This window comes from Mus caroli, unplaced genomic scaffold (genome assembly GCF_978045245.1).
Source record: "Mus caroli unplaced genomic scaffold, Mus_caroli_1 scaffold_4, whole genome shotgun sequence".
Taxonomy (NCBI): Eukaryota; Metazoa; Chordata; class Mammalia; order Rodentia; family Muridae; genus Mus; species Mus caroli.
Genome location: NW_028227259.1, coordinates 57,884,205 through 57,897,911, shown reverse-complemented (window position 1 = coordinate 57,897,911; position 13,707 = coordinate 57,884,205).

Below are 13,707 nucleotides of genomic sequence, written 5' to 3'. Positions count from 1 at the left end.
AGGAGGAATTCTGTGTTGATATTTTTACGATGGATGGGTGGCACATCCCTCAACTGGGGGCCATGCCTAAACTCTGGATATGGCCTCTATAGGTTCTTTCTCCTCTTGTTTATTTCAGCTAATGTCATCCCAGTTGGGTCCTGGGAGCCTCTTGTTTTCCTGGCATCTGGGATTTTCAAGTGGCTACCCCCTCATACCCCACTGCTACAAACCTCAATTTCCTGACATTCTGTACATCTTTCCCATCTCTTCCCATACCTGCTCCTACTCCCCCTCCCCTTCTTCTCTCCCTCCCAAGTCCCTCCTTCCCTCTACCTCCCAAGCTTATTTTGTTCCCCCTTATAAATAAGACTGAAGCATCTACACTTTGATCTTCCTTCTTTTTGAGCTTTATATGGTCTATGAGTTGTATTGTGGGTATTCCAAGCTGTTGTGCTAAATATTGAGTTTTATTCACTTGGTTAATATTTGTTAGAACTATATAAGTCTCTGAAAATGAGATTACAAATCTAATATTGCCACCTATTTCCCATCAAACTCATATTATATATGCACATTCAAAATTAGGTAATTTAGTATGAAGTCGTTTTTCCCAGGGCTACTTATTAGAAAAAATCAAGCCCCATTCTAAAATTTAAATTATACCTGCTCTAGAACATCTTTAATTTTCTCAATTTAATTTTCTCCTTGAGTAAATTATTGAGCTCGATATCACACAGTGTAAAATTATTTCTTCTTGACATATAGGTTTTTAAAAATATAGTACCATTTTATTTTTTTATTATATATGTTTTTGCTTTTAAAAGCAAATATATTTCCAATAAAGGTAGTTGGTCACTTCTTGCAGTAAATTTCTCCAACACAAATATACCCCGGCAATGAAAACACAACACAGTTAATGTGATTACATGTGTGTGCCTAGATTGGGCAGATCTACCTCTATCCTACCAACTTCCACATCTATGAGACCCCTTAGAACTTCCAGTTTCTCCAGGCCATGTGCTTCTGTTCAGCTTTTCTTCTTCCTCCTCCTCCTCCTCCCTCTTCTATTTTTTTTCCTTCTTCTCCCTCCCACCTTCTGCTCCACTTTCTCTTTTATCTGCCCAATCATCAGTTCTCTCCTTTATTTTACAAATTAATGTGGGAAACAGGTTTACAGGAAATCACCTGAGTGCTGACTCATTCCTTGTTCACAACCACTCACAGAACAGAATTAACATCAAACATAATTAGCCCCAGGGCTATCCACCATAGTAGCGCATAGAATTAATTTCATGGAATTATCAACTACAACACAAACTTCAATTCAATTGGTAAAATAATTGAAGTCGCAGAGATCATGATTAATTCCTGATTTTAGGAATGAAATAAAATGATAACATCTCATTGGAAGACTCAATGTTAAGTGAGAAATAAAACTCAAATAATAACAAAACTTACCATAACTAAATTAATTTAAATTAGATTACATATATCTTCAACTTCACTTTTATGACTACATTGTATTACTACATTGCCCTCATTTTCTTTTAATCCAGGGTAGAGACATTGATGTAGAGAAATCTCCCATTGTTTCTGAGGAATCAACATATTTTATATCAAATTATTTTGCAAAAAAAAAGTAAAAAAACAAAACAAAAGGAAGAACAATATTACTTTAAGCAACATTTTTTCTTCAAATTCTAACATGGAAATAGTTTTGCCCATGTACTAATTATTTTTTCTTTGATAGCAACCTGACTAGAACATTTTACTCTAAAATTCACAGTGGATTATTTCTTTGGTAGTATATTTTTTCAAAGAATTCAATGACAAAGTTTTAAATAAAAATAAAATTAGAAACTAATGAAAATTCAAAAGATTTAACAAAAGATCATTTCTTAGTAAAGCTAAACTTAATAGAGAAGCCTAAGAAAATAACCACAAGATAAATGCATGAAAAAAAAAAGAATTAATAATGATAATACAAATAAAATTAATCTAAGGGATAGCTCAGTAAATAAAGTGCCTCACAACAAGAATGGAAATTTAATTTCAGTTGCAACAATGCACATAAATACTGACAAGACAGACACCTATAGATCCTTAGGGCTTACTGGTCACCAATGCCACCCTACTGGTGATTTTTAAACCTCACATCAGAAGAGGTTTATAAAAAAGAAAAAAATTGTAAGCCAGGTGTGGTGGTACAAGCCTTTAATCCCAGTACTCGGGAGGCAGAGGCAGGCGGATTTCTGAGTTTGAGGCCAGCCTGGTCTACAAAGTGAATTCCAGGACAGCCAGGACTATACAGAGAAACCCTGTCTTGAAAAACCAAAAAAAACCAACCAACCAACCAAACAAACAAACAAACAAACAAATTGTTCTTACACCTTAGCAGATAATAAAAAACTAATAGGTGAATCCTGTCACCGATTGGTAGCATTGTTAGAGAAATTAGACAACAGAAAACATATTCATTAGAAATAAAGTTTGTAATTTCTGACTCAAAACAAAAGGAACTCGGGAATGATGTGATACAACCTAAGCATGACATAACTGTATTTTAATGTTTCTAAAGAAAATACTGAAGTATGCTTTAGAGAATATAGTATTCTGCTGATATGCATGTCTTGGTCTTATACTAGCAACCTAGAGATAAAATGAACTAGCCACAACTCTTTCTATGGGACTAATATAACCATAATTACTGTCCTAGCACAGGAATGTGAGAAATGATAATTAAAGGATCCTGTTGTTCATGAATAGGAATGGAAAAGTCCATGTAAATTCAGCAAATCTTCTAATGCTGCACATAGGACAGGGAAGTAATTGGTAAGTGGCTGCCATCCGGCACCTATCTCCCTTTCTGTGTGAATAAAAGATAATTACACCCCTTTCCCTGAGTAAGGGAGCAGAAGGAAAAACCAGGAAGGCGAAACTAACTTTTAAAGAAAAGGCACAATAATCCTATTTTGAGAAACAAGATAAATTTAGATCATCAGAGATTAGACTTCTCTCAGGTCAGTAACTTTTGAGCTGGACAATAAGACAGAGTGATGAAGCCTGCTTAGTCAGTCAACAGGTTCTCCAGCGCAGGAACGAGGACTGACAAGAAAGAGACAATTAGACAAAACTGTAGCATAGCCTTAGTCAATTCTGAGATTGAAGGCAGGTTTATTTTTTTCCCATTCCACTTTTAGAGCATTTTAATTACATGCAAGTATTAAGGGCATCTAGTACAATGAGGAACAAGCAAGACAATAAACAGGAATAAGTCAAGGAACAAGCAAGGCAATAAACAGGAATAAGTCAAGGAACAAGCAAGACAATAAACAGGAATAAGTCAAGGAACAAGCAAGGCAATAAGCAAAGTCCAGTGATCACTGTTTCTAAGGGCTTATCAGCATGATCAAACTATCCATCCTAGTCCAAAGTCAAATTCATGCCTGAAGCCTACTTCTTTTGTTCCACCCTAAGATCAAGATTCCTGCCTGAACTTACTTCTTTGTCATGCCCTAATGTGAGATTTCTGCCTGAATTTATTTCTTTGTCATGGCCCAATATCAGATTCCTGCCAAGCAGTCCCTCAAAGGCTTTCCACAAGAAAGCTTTATGATCTAGATTATTTCTGAAATTCTCCAATTTGCCTGTAAACCCATGGGTTGAGATTTCTAAATGACAGCCATGATAGACGGTGTGCACACACATCTACACATGAGCATAAAAACACTGTCCACTTGGTATCAATGCATTGGGATCTGCATTTAAATGACACAAGAATAACATCTTTTGTATAATTTCACTTTTAGAATTTTCCTAATCGTGTTACATTAGTGAATTAGTGAATAACATGTGATATACTTTTACAAAAATCACCACTTAGTGTCTTTCAATTTTTTTTCTTAGACACATGAACATCTTCAAATATCAAGTCTTATATTGAATTAAGATATGATCCCCTCAGTAAGGAAAAATAATGATAAATTTCAGTACACAGTCATGGATGAGGAAACAATTCTATTGTGGAGTATATACTTACTATTCATAAGATCCTGAGTTTAGTCCCTAGCAACACACACACACACACACACACACACACGCACACACCAAAGAAATAGTATTAGTAAACAAGAATCAGTAAAATTTAAATTTTATAGGGCAAGGATTTGGGTCTATTTTTTTTAATATCTCAACACCAGAAATAGTTTCCTAGACATAGCAGACAATAAGTAAATTAATTTTTAATTGAACTAATAAAATGCAAGCTTTTAATTTGAGAAATGATATCAATACAATGTACAATATTAATAAACAACCAACCAAATGAGCAAGTTACAATCATAGTTTCAAGAGTGTAACTAGTAAATATTAAAATATTTGTGTCTTATTCAATTTTTCACTGGAGTTTTTTGCAGTAAAATATCAAAACAATACACAATAAATACAAGAAAATGAAAGCAGAGAATAAAACTTCCATTATTTCTCAATAATGATTTTCTATATGAAATAGAAACATTGACAATTTACTATAAATAATTGAAGATGTTAGAAATTTCAGTGGATAAGTGATTTAAAAAGTTAATTTTATTTCTGAAAGTTAGTGCTAAACAAACATTTTGAACACATATTCTATGGTATGATATACAGAAGCTATAAAAACGTTTTATTTGAAAATAAATTTATCAAATGATATATAGGTTTTTACAATAAATAATGAAACTTCAATAAAACAGCATTACAGAGTATCTCATCTCATGCTTAAAAGTCTTAATATCATGCAATGCCAGTCTTCCATAATGCTTGAATTTAAGTGATAGATAAAAAGCTTCCTAATACATATTCCAATCTATATTTTGGGGCACTTAAAACATTATAAGTTTATAAAAAATAAGGCACAAAAGAAGCTTGAGGTAAAGCCCTTAAATGTGGGCATGTAATGATAGAATTCAGTACCACCACCACTAACCCCCCCAAGTGTGAGTGCCTGTGCGTGTGTGTGTGTCTATGCATGTGTATGTGCATATTCATATATTTCAATTCAGGCCTGCACAAGTCACCATGTGTATGTGGAGTTCAGAGGACCACTTCAAGTCCCAGCCTTCCACTGTTTTTAAACACAGGGATTCATTGTTTTTGTTTGTTTTGTTTGTTTGTTGTTTTCTGTGTGTATCAAACCAGGTAACTTTCAAGCTTCCTGAGATCCTCATGATCTCAAATCACATTCCATAATAGGAACATTGTACTGGCGATTTGTGCTACCTTGTTGGCTTTACAGAGGTTAGGCAGATTCAAACTCAGGTCCTCACACTGGTACTCCAAGTTATTTGCCTACTGAGTCATCTCTCCAGTCCATAAGTGGCTCTTGAAGTTATAATGGCACTGGCATAGAAATGTAGAAAGGAATGTTATGGAGGTAACTTAACTCTTTTTATTGTGTTTAAGGGCCATTTCACTTGAGGAAACATGACTGTACCTGAAAATCTGGCCATGTGGCCAAAGTTGTAGACCTCATAAGCCCTTTAAACTCCTGTGCCTCTACCTATAGGTTAGTGCAAAGGTCACAGTTATCTATCAGAAGTCCTAGACATTCCTTATTAAAGTGGATGGTGGTTTAATTAAAAATTCACAGCTGGTCAAATGCAGAAAATATATGACTACTGATTGCGGAGAACAAATGTATGCTACTCCTCCACAGGGCTCATGGATCATCATAGAAATAGGGAGTAGGAAAGATTTTTTTGTGTGTGTTTTATTTATTTATACTCCAAATTCTATTCCCCCCACCCTGTCCACCCTCTGATTTTTCCACTTTCCATACCTCCTCTCCACCCCCTAATCCACAAGGATGTCTCCACCACCCAACCAGACCACTAAACTCCCTGGGTCCCATCTCTTGAGGGTTAGGTTCATCTTCTCTGACTGAAACCAGACACAGCAGTCCTCTGCTGTATGTATTGGGGGCCTCATATCAACTTGTGTTCCTGGTTGGTGATCCAGTGTTTGAGAGATCTGCGGGATCCAGGTCAATTGACAATGAAGGTCCTCCTACAAGGTTGCCCTCCTCCTCAGCTTCTTCCAACCTTTCCCTAATTCAACCACAGGGGTCAGCAGCTTCTGTCCACAGGTAGGGTGCAAACATTTGCATCTCACTTTCAGCTACTTGTTGGGTCTTCTGGAGTGCAGTCATGCTAGATCCTTTTTGTGAGTGCTCCATAGCCTCAGTAATCATGTCAGGCCTTGGAACCTTCCCTTGAGCTGGATCCCACTTTTAGCCTGTCACTGGAACTTCTTTTCCTCAGGCTCCTCTCCATTTCCATCCCTGCAGTTCTTTCAGACAGGAATATGGGTCAGAATTTTGATTGTGGGTGACAACCCCACCCCTCACTTGATGCCTTGTCTTTCTACTGGAGGTGGGTTCTATAAGTTTCCTCTCCCTATTGTCTGGCATTTCATCTAAGGTCCCTCCCTTTGAGTCCTGAGAGTTTCTCACTTCCTGGGTCTCTAGTACATTCTGGAGGAACCTCTAACTTTCTACCTCCTGAGGTTGCATGATTCTACTCTTTCCGCTGGCCCTCAAGGCTTCAATTCCTTTCTATCACCCAATACTAGATAAGGTTTCCCTCTCCCCAACCCCCATCCACGTTCCCTCCCAGGACCCTCCCTCCCCACTTGTGATTGCTTTCTTCTCCCTCCCAAGTGGGACTGAGGAGCCAGAGGAAATTTCCTAAACAGGACTCCAATGGCTCATGCTCTAAGCTAAAGAACTGATAAATGGGACTTCATGAACATGGAAAGCCTCTGTAAGGCAGAGGACATAGTCAATAAGACAAATTGGCAATCTACAGATTGGGACAAAAAATGTTCACTAACCCCACATCCAATAGAGGGGTTATATATAAAAAACTCAAGAACCTAATCACCAAAAAACCAAACAACCCAATCAAAAAATCAGGTATAGAACTAAACCAAGAAGTCAAAACTGAGGAATCTCTAATGGCTGAGAAGAACCTAAAGAAATGTTCCAAGTCCTTAGTGATAAGAGAAATGCAAATCAAAGTGACCCTGAAATTCCACCTTACACCAATCAAAATGGCTAATATCAAAACCTCCGGTGACAACAGATGTTGGCAAAGATGTAGAGAAAGAGGAACACTTCTCCATTGCTGATGGGATTGAAACTTGGTACAACTACTCTTCAAGTCAATCTGGAGGTTCCTCAGAAAATTGGAAATAGATCTACCTGAAGACCCAGCAAGACCACTCTTGGAAATATACCTAAAAGATGCCCTAGCATGCCACAGAGGCACATGTTCCACTATGTTAATAGAGGCCTTATTTGTGATAGCCAGAAGCTGGAAACAACCCAGATATCCCCCGACTGAATAATAGTTACAAAAAAATGTGTTTCATTTACACAATGGAGAATTTTTAAAGAGCTAAAAATTGCCAAGGGTCAGAACAAAACAGAATCTTCTGGGCATGACAGAAGCTTTGCATTCAAGAACACATCCTTTGTTGTCAACACAAGACCTTTACACAATCAACCTAGTGAATAGTCTGCCATTAAAGTAGAACAGGTCCAAAAGCTTAAAGACCTAATTGTGGATGTCTAGACAATGATGTTATTTTAGGAAGAGACAGTCAGTTTCCTTAATGTTGTAGCTCTTGGTAGGAAGGTTAACCACAATCCAGTGGATTAACCCTATAAGGAGTATAGAATAAATTATAATTAATGAGTTATTGTATAAAAAATAAAAGAAAACACAAAGATTTATGGATAGAGAACTGAGGGTGGATCTGGAAGGAGTTGAATCAAGTACTTGAGTGTGAACATGATAAAAACACACTAGATAAAATTCTCAAAAAGTTACTTAAAATTATCAATTTAGCTGTATACATTCAGAGAAACAGACACACATTTTGATATATGTATTGCATAGTGTTAGGAAACTAAGAAAGCCTCATGAAGGGGGTTTTCAACAGAAACTATTCTAAAATTGAAAGTTGAAATTGAAAACTTGATACACTAGTGAATCATATAAGGGTTGATCAAATCTGGCCTTCATATTAGTGGCCATGTTATTGGCAAGTTTATTCTGCTTTTACTATTCATGTTTTAGGTTAAAATGTTTGTGTTTTGACATGCATTATTACCGTTCACTCAAAATACTTAGATGCATTTTATGATTTAATTTTCAATTCAACTAGTTGAAAGATATATAAATACATACATACATATATACATACATACACACACACACACACACACACACAAGGCAGTGTGTCCCAGAAGGGAATCATTATTTTTAAAATTTATACAATAAAGTAAATAATGCAATGGAATATTAATGAGCTGGATTTGGTGATCTAGGAAAATCACATGTGAAACAGTAGATAATCATAAGATTAGCAAAAGAAAATATTTTTGTATTTTAGAGTTTTCTTAGTGTTAGTATTATTTTTGATGAAATCAAAGACCAAAAGCAACTTGGGAAGAATAGGTTTACTTGGCTTATATATCCTGAATCTTGAATCACAGCCCAAAAAGTAAGCCAAGGCTGAAATGCAGAACAGTTAGAAACCTGAAATCAGAAGGTGAGAGCTTGTTCCTCATGGCTTCCTCAGCCTGTTTTCTTTTACAACTCTAGAATGCCAGGCAAAGGAAGGCACATCCCACAGTGAGCTGGGTCCTCTCCATCAATCCCTGTTGAAAACTTCCTTCATGAGGCTTTCTTAGTTTCCTAACACTATGCAATACATGTACCAAAATGTGTGTCTGTTTCTCTGAATGTATACAGCTTAATTGATAATTTTAAGTAACTTTTTGAGAATTTTATGACTATAGCTAATAGCAATTTAACATAAAACAAGTATACACCTATGAAGACACAGATTGATTTGTGTATAGATTTGACTTTTCCTAAAAATCACTATATTTTAAGACTTTATTAGAGCCCTTCTAGTCAGCGCCAGCACCTTATCACCTAGGACACAGAGTCAGTGGACACACCCATGGTCACCATGAGAACTCTCCTCATGATCTTAGGATCACTGGTGTGTGGAACACAACATCTCTTCCAATCCAATCACACGTGACCTGAGACAGCAGAAGGGAATCAGAAAACTGGCTTGACTAGGGGCACAAGTCCCTTTCAGTTGGCTCCAGCACTGGGACACCTTGGGTGAGAAATCCGCAGACCCCACACAGTCTCCAGAAGACTCTCCATGGGATCTTAGGATCATTGACTAGACAGCTTTACGGTCCTCAAAGGAGACACCACTTCCAGGCACTGTAACATGCCCAGAATCTTAGGACTACAGGATCCCAGGATAACAGGAGCTGGGTCATACCAGTATTTCAGGGTCTCAGAGGAAGCTTGACTGCCAAAAACTCTGACACACCAGAATCTCAGGTTCACAGGAGCCCACAATCAAAGGATCACAGAGAAAGCTGAACTCTGAGGAGTCCTGAATCAACTGAGATTATAGGAAGGAAAGGCTCTAATCAGATATATTGAGGGCAGCAAGCACTTGAGATAATCAGATGGCAGGAGGCAAGCATAAGAACAGAAACAACAGAAAAGAAGGTTACTTGGCATCATCAGAAACAAAGTCTCTCACCTTAGCAAGTACTGGATACACCATCACACCAGAAAAACAAGACATTGATCTAAAGTCACTTCTCATGATGATGATGGAGGACTTTAAAAAGGAAACACTGGAAAACACAGGTAAGCAGCTAGAAGCCTTTAAAGAGGAAACACAAAAATCCCTTAGAGAGTTATAGGAAAACACTACCAAACAGGTGATGGAATTGAACAAAACCATCCAAAATCCAAAAATGGAAGCAGAAACAATAAAGAAAACCCAAAAGGAGACAACTCTGGAGATTGAAACCCTAGGAAAGAAATCAGGAACCATAGATGCGAGCATCAGCAACAGAATACAAGAGATGGAAGAGAGAATCTCAGTGCAGAAGATTCCATAGAAAACATGGACACAACAATAAAAGAAAATGCAAAACGCAAAAAAGTTCCTAACTCAAAAAATTAAGGAAATCCAGGACACAATGAGAAGACCAAACCTACGGATAAGAGTAGCCGAGAATGAACATTTTCGACTTAAAGGGCCAGCAAATATCTTCAACAAAATTATAGAAGAAAACTTCCCAAACCTAAAAAAAGAGATGCCCATAAACAAACAAGAAGCCTGCGGGACTCCAAATAGACTGGACCAGAAAAGAAATTCCTCCTGACACATAATAATCAGAACAACAAATGCACTAAATAAAGACAGAATATTAAAAGCAGTAAGGGAAAAAGGTCAAGTAACATATAAAGGCAGGCCTATTAGAATTACTCCAGACTTCTCACCAAAGACTATGAAAGCCAGAAGATCCTGGACAAATGTTATACAGAAACTAAGAAAACACAAATGCCAGTCCAGGATATTATAACTAACAAAACTCTCAACTACCATAGATGGAAAAAACAAAGTATTCCCTGGCCCCCCCCAAAAAAAAAATTCACACAATAACTTTCCATGAATCCAACCCTTCAAAGAATAATAACAGGAAAACACCAATACAAGGATTGAAGCTACGCCCTAGGAAAAGCAAGAAAGTAATCCTTCAACAAAACTAAAAGATGATAGCCACAAGAACAGAATCCTAACTCTAACAACAAAAATAACAAGAAGCAACAATTACTTTTCCTTAATATCTCTTAATATCAATGGACTCAATTCACCAATAAGAAGACATAGACTAACAAACTAGCTACACAAACAGGATCCAACATTTTGCTGCTTACAGGAAACCCACCTCAGGGATAAAGATAGACACTACCTCAAGTGAAAGGATGGAAAACAATTTTCCAAGCAAATGGTCTGAAGAAACAAGCTGGAGTAGCCATTCTAATATCAAATAAAATTGACTTCCAACTCAAAGTTATCAAAAAAGACAAGGAGGGGGCACTTCATACTCATCAAAGGTAAAATATTCCAACATGAACACTCAATTCTGAATATCTATGCTCCAAATGCAAGGGCAGCCACATTCATTAAAGAAACTTTAGTAAAACTCAAAGCACACATTGCACCTCACACAAAAATAGTGGGAGACTTCCACATTGATGAGAATCAATGGACATATCCTGGAAACAGAAATTAAACAGAGATACATGGACACTAGCAGAAGTTATGAAACAATGGATTTAACAGATATCTACAGAACATTTTATCCTAAAACAAAAGGATATGCCTTCTGCTCAGAACCTCATGGTATCTTCTCCAAAATTGACCATAAAATTGGTCACAAAACAGGCCTCAACAGATACAAAAATATTGAAATTGTCCCATACATCCTATCATATCACCATGGACTAAGGCTGATTTCAAATTATAACAAAATAATACAAAGACAACATTCATGTGGAAACTGAAAAACACTCTCCTCAATGATACCTTGGTCAAGGAAGAAATAAAGAAAGAAACTAAAGACTTTTTGAGTTTAATGAAAATGGACCCACAATATACCCAAAATTATGGTATACAATGAAAGCATTCCTGAGAGGAAAACTCATAGCTCTGAATGCCACATTTTTAATAAACTAACATTAGTGATGTTATTGATCAATACATAGAGTTATATTTATGTGTACATGGAGATATATCTATGCATTCATATTTTTATTTATACTTTGTTGATTTGTGTTTGCATAGCTTTTCCTTCAAAGACTCAGAAGAACTGCGTGCAATAGATAAATAAATATTCAAATGTCTTGCTTCTTTTGATATTTGACAAAAAAAAGACTTAACTGATTAGCTGTTACATTTTTAATATATATTTTGTATATATACATACATATATCACAGACACACAGACATACACACACACACACACAAATGTATATATATATATCCCCACCCTTTATCACTATCAATACTAGTATCCCAGGTTTATTGACCCCCTCCAAAGATTCTGTAGTGCCCTCCACCTTTTCTTCATAAAAGTATAACAAACTTTTCTTTTGATTTTCAAAGCTCAGCCACTAAAAGTTGTTCAGAAAATTTAACCTTTGTTCTTTATGAGGTTATTTGTATTTTACTTCATAAGTAATTCATAGTAAAATCCATAAAAATATCATTAAAGTACATGGAATGTATAACTACTAATTTCTTTTTTTACCTAATGATATTTTTAAGAAAAATAAAAGCAATGAAGTTCATAATGAATACTCACCTGTGGTAAATTTATTATAATGTAGAAAGCTGAAGTCATAGCATTTTTACACAGTAAAAATTACTAAAATATCAGTAACACATATTTACATATTTGCATATGTCAATAGAGGTACAGGATTTATATAAAGTTTTAAAATCATTTAATATAAATGATGGAATATAACTAATACAAAGGAACATACACTTATTAATAAAAGTGAACTTTTGAATTTGTAAAGATATGTTTACCCAGACAAAATCTAATTTTGTAAACCCTAATTAAATTAGCATCTTCAGAGCTCTTTTTGCCTGTTTGCAATGAATCAGATTCCATAGTACACCTAGAAGGCTAGTGAAAATTTAGCTGTTAGGTATTAAAAAATAAGTGATGATGAATTTTTATGTGCAGTATTAACAAACTATTAGGTGCTTGTATACAGACTGCTTTGATAGATGTCATCTTCAGAATTCATGCAGTTGTCTGAGATTTGGCAGGTAAGTCCCATTATGACATTTCTACCATACTCGACAGTGAAACAAAACAGTCAGCTGGCAGCTCTGAAGACAGTAATTTTATGAAGCCCAATTAGTATGCTAGTTGCCAAATAGCACATCCTGATGAAAGCAATTCTTGGTGACATTTTACAGATACATTATCTAAAAGGAGGCTCAACCTCATGCCAGCCTTCTGCAAAGCTACAACTCTCCCAGGATCTGTGTTATTTCAGAAACTCTGGCAAATGTAGGAGCAAAGTCAGTCTTCCCTTTTGAAGAATATTGCACAAGCCGAAGCAACATTCATTTGACACTTGCACTAGTCTAAATGTATCTTAGATTAATTGGATTCAAAGACACAAGGACATATTAAGTTAATCTAAATCTGTATGTTCCAGTGCAACTTTCATGTGGATTAATCACATAGAAGAAAACTTTTTAAGTATGAAGAATACCTTCACATGAAATAAGAAAGCCAGTAATATAAGGAGATTAATTATTAAAGAAAGAGAAGGTATTCATTCTTTTTTCATTTTTGTTGGTATTGGGATCACAAGGGACAATGAGAGAGGGGCTCTCCAGGCTGAAATACAGCCTTGCAAACAGAAGGGAGATCCACTTTCTGATGAATTGAACTTCAAACAGCTGTGTACTAGCAAATTTATTGATTGTCATACAACACTTTTTTGGAGTAAAACAAGTTCCTAATACCAATATCTAGATTTAATCTACACACTTTTTGAAGTACCATCTCTCACCTTTGCAAATTTTGCCCTTATTTGGACTATTTGCAATACTCAATAATCCAAAACATTCCAGGTTTGCCAGCACTATCTTGTGACTAAAGTTGTGTATAGGTTATTAAGTACCCTCTGAAAAACAACTCTGTAGATCACAGAGTACAATCATTGTTTTCTACAATTTCTTCAAGGTCTATGTAGTTGTGGAAAATAAGTGTTTCTTTCTTATGTTTACTTTATATATAATGCCTCTACTTTTACACAATGT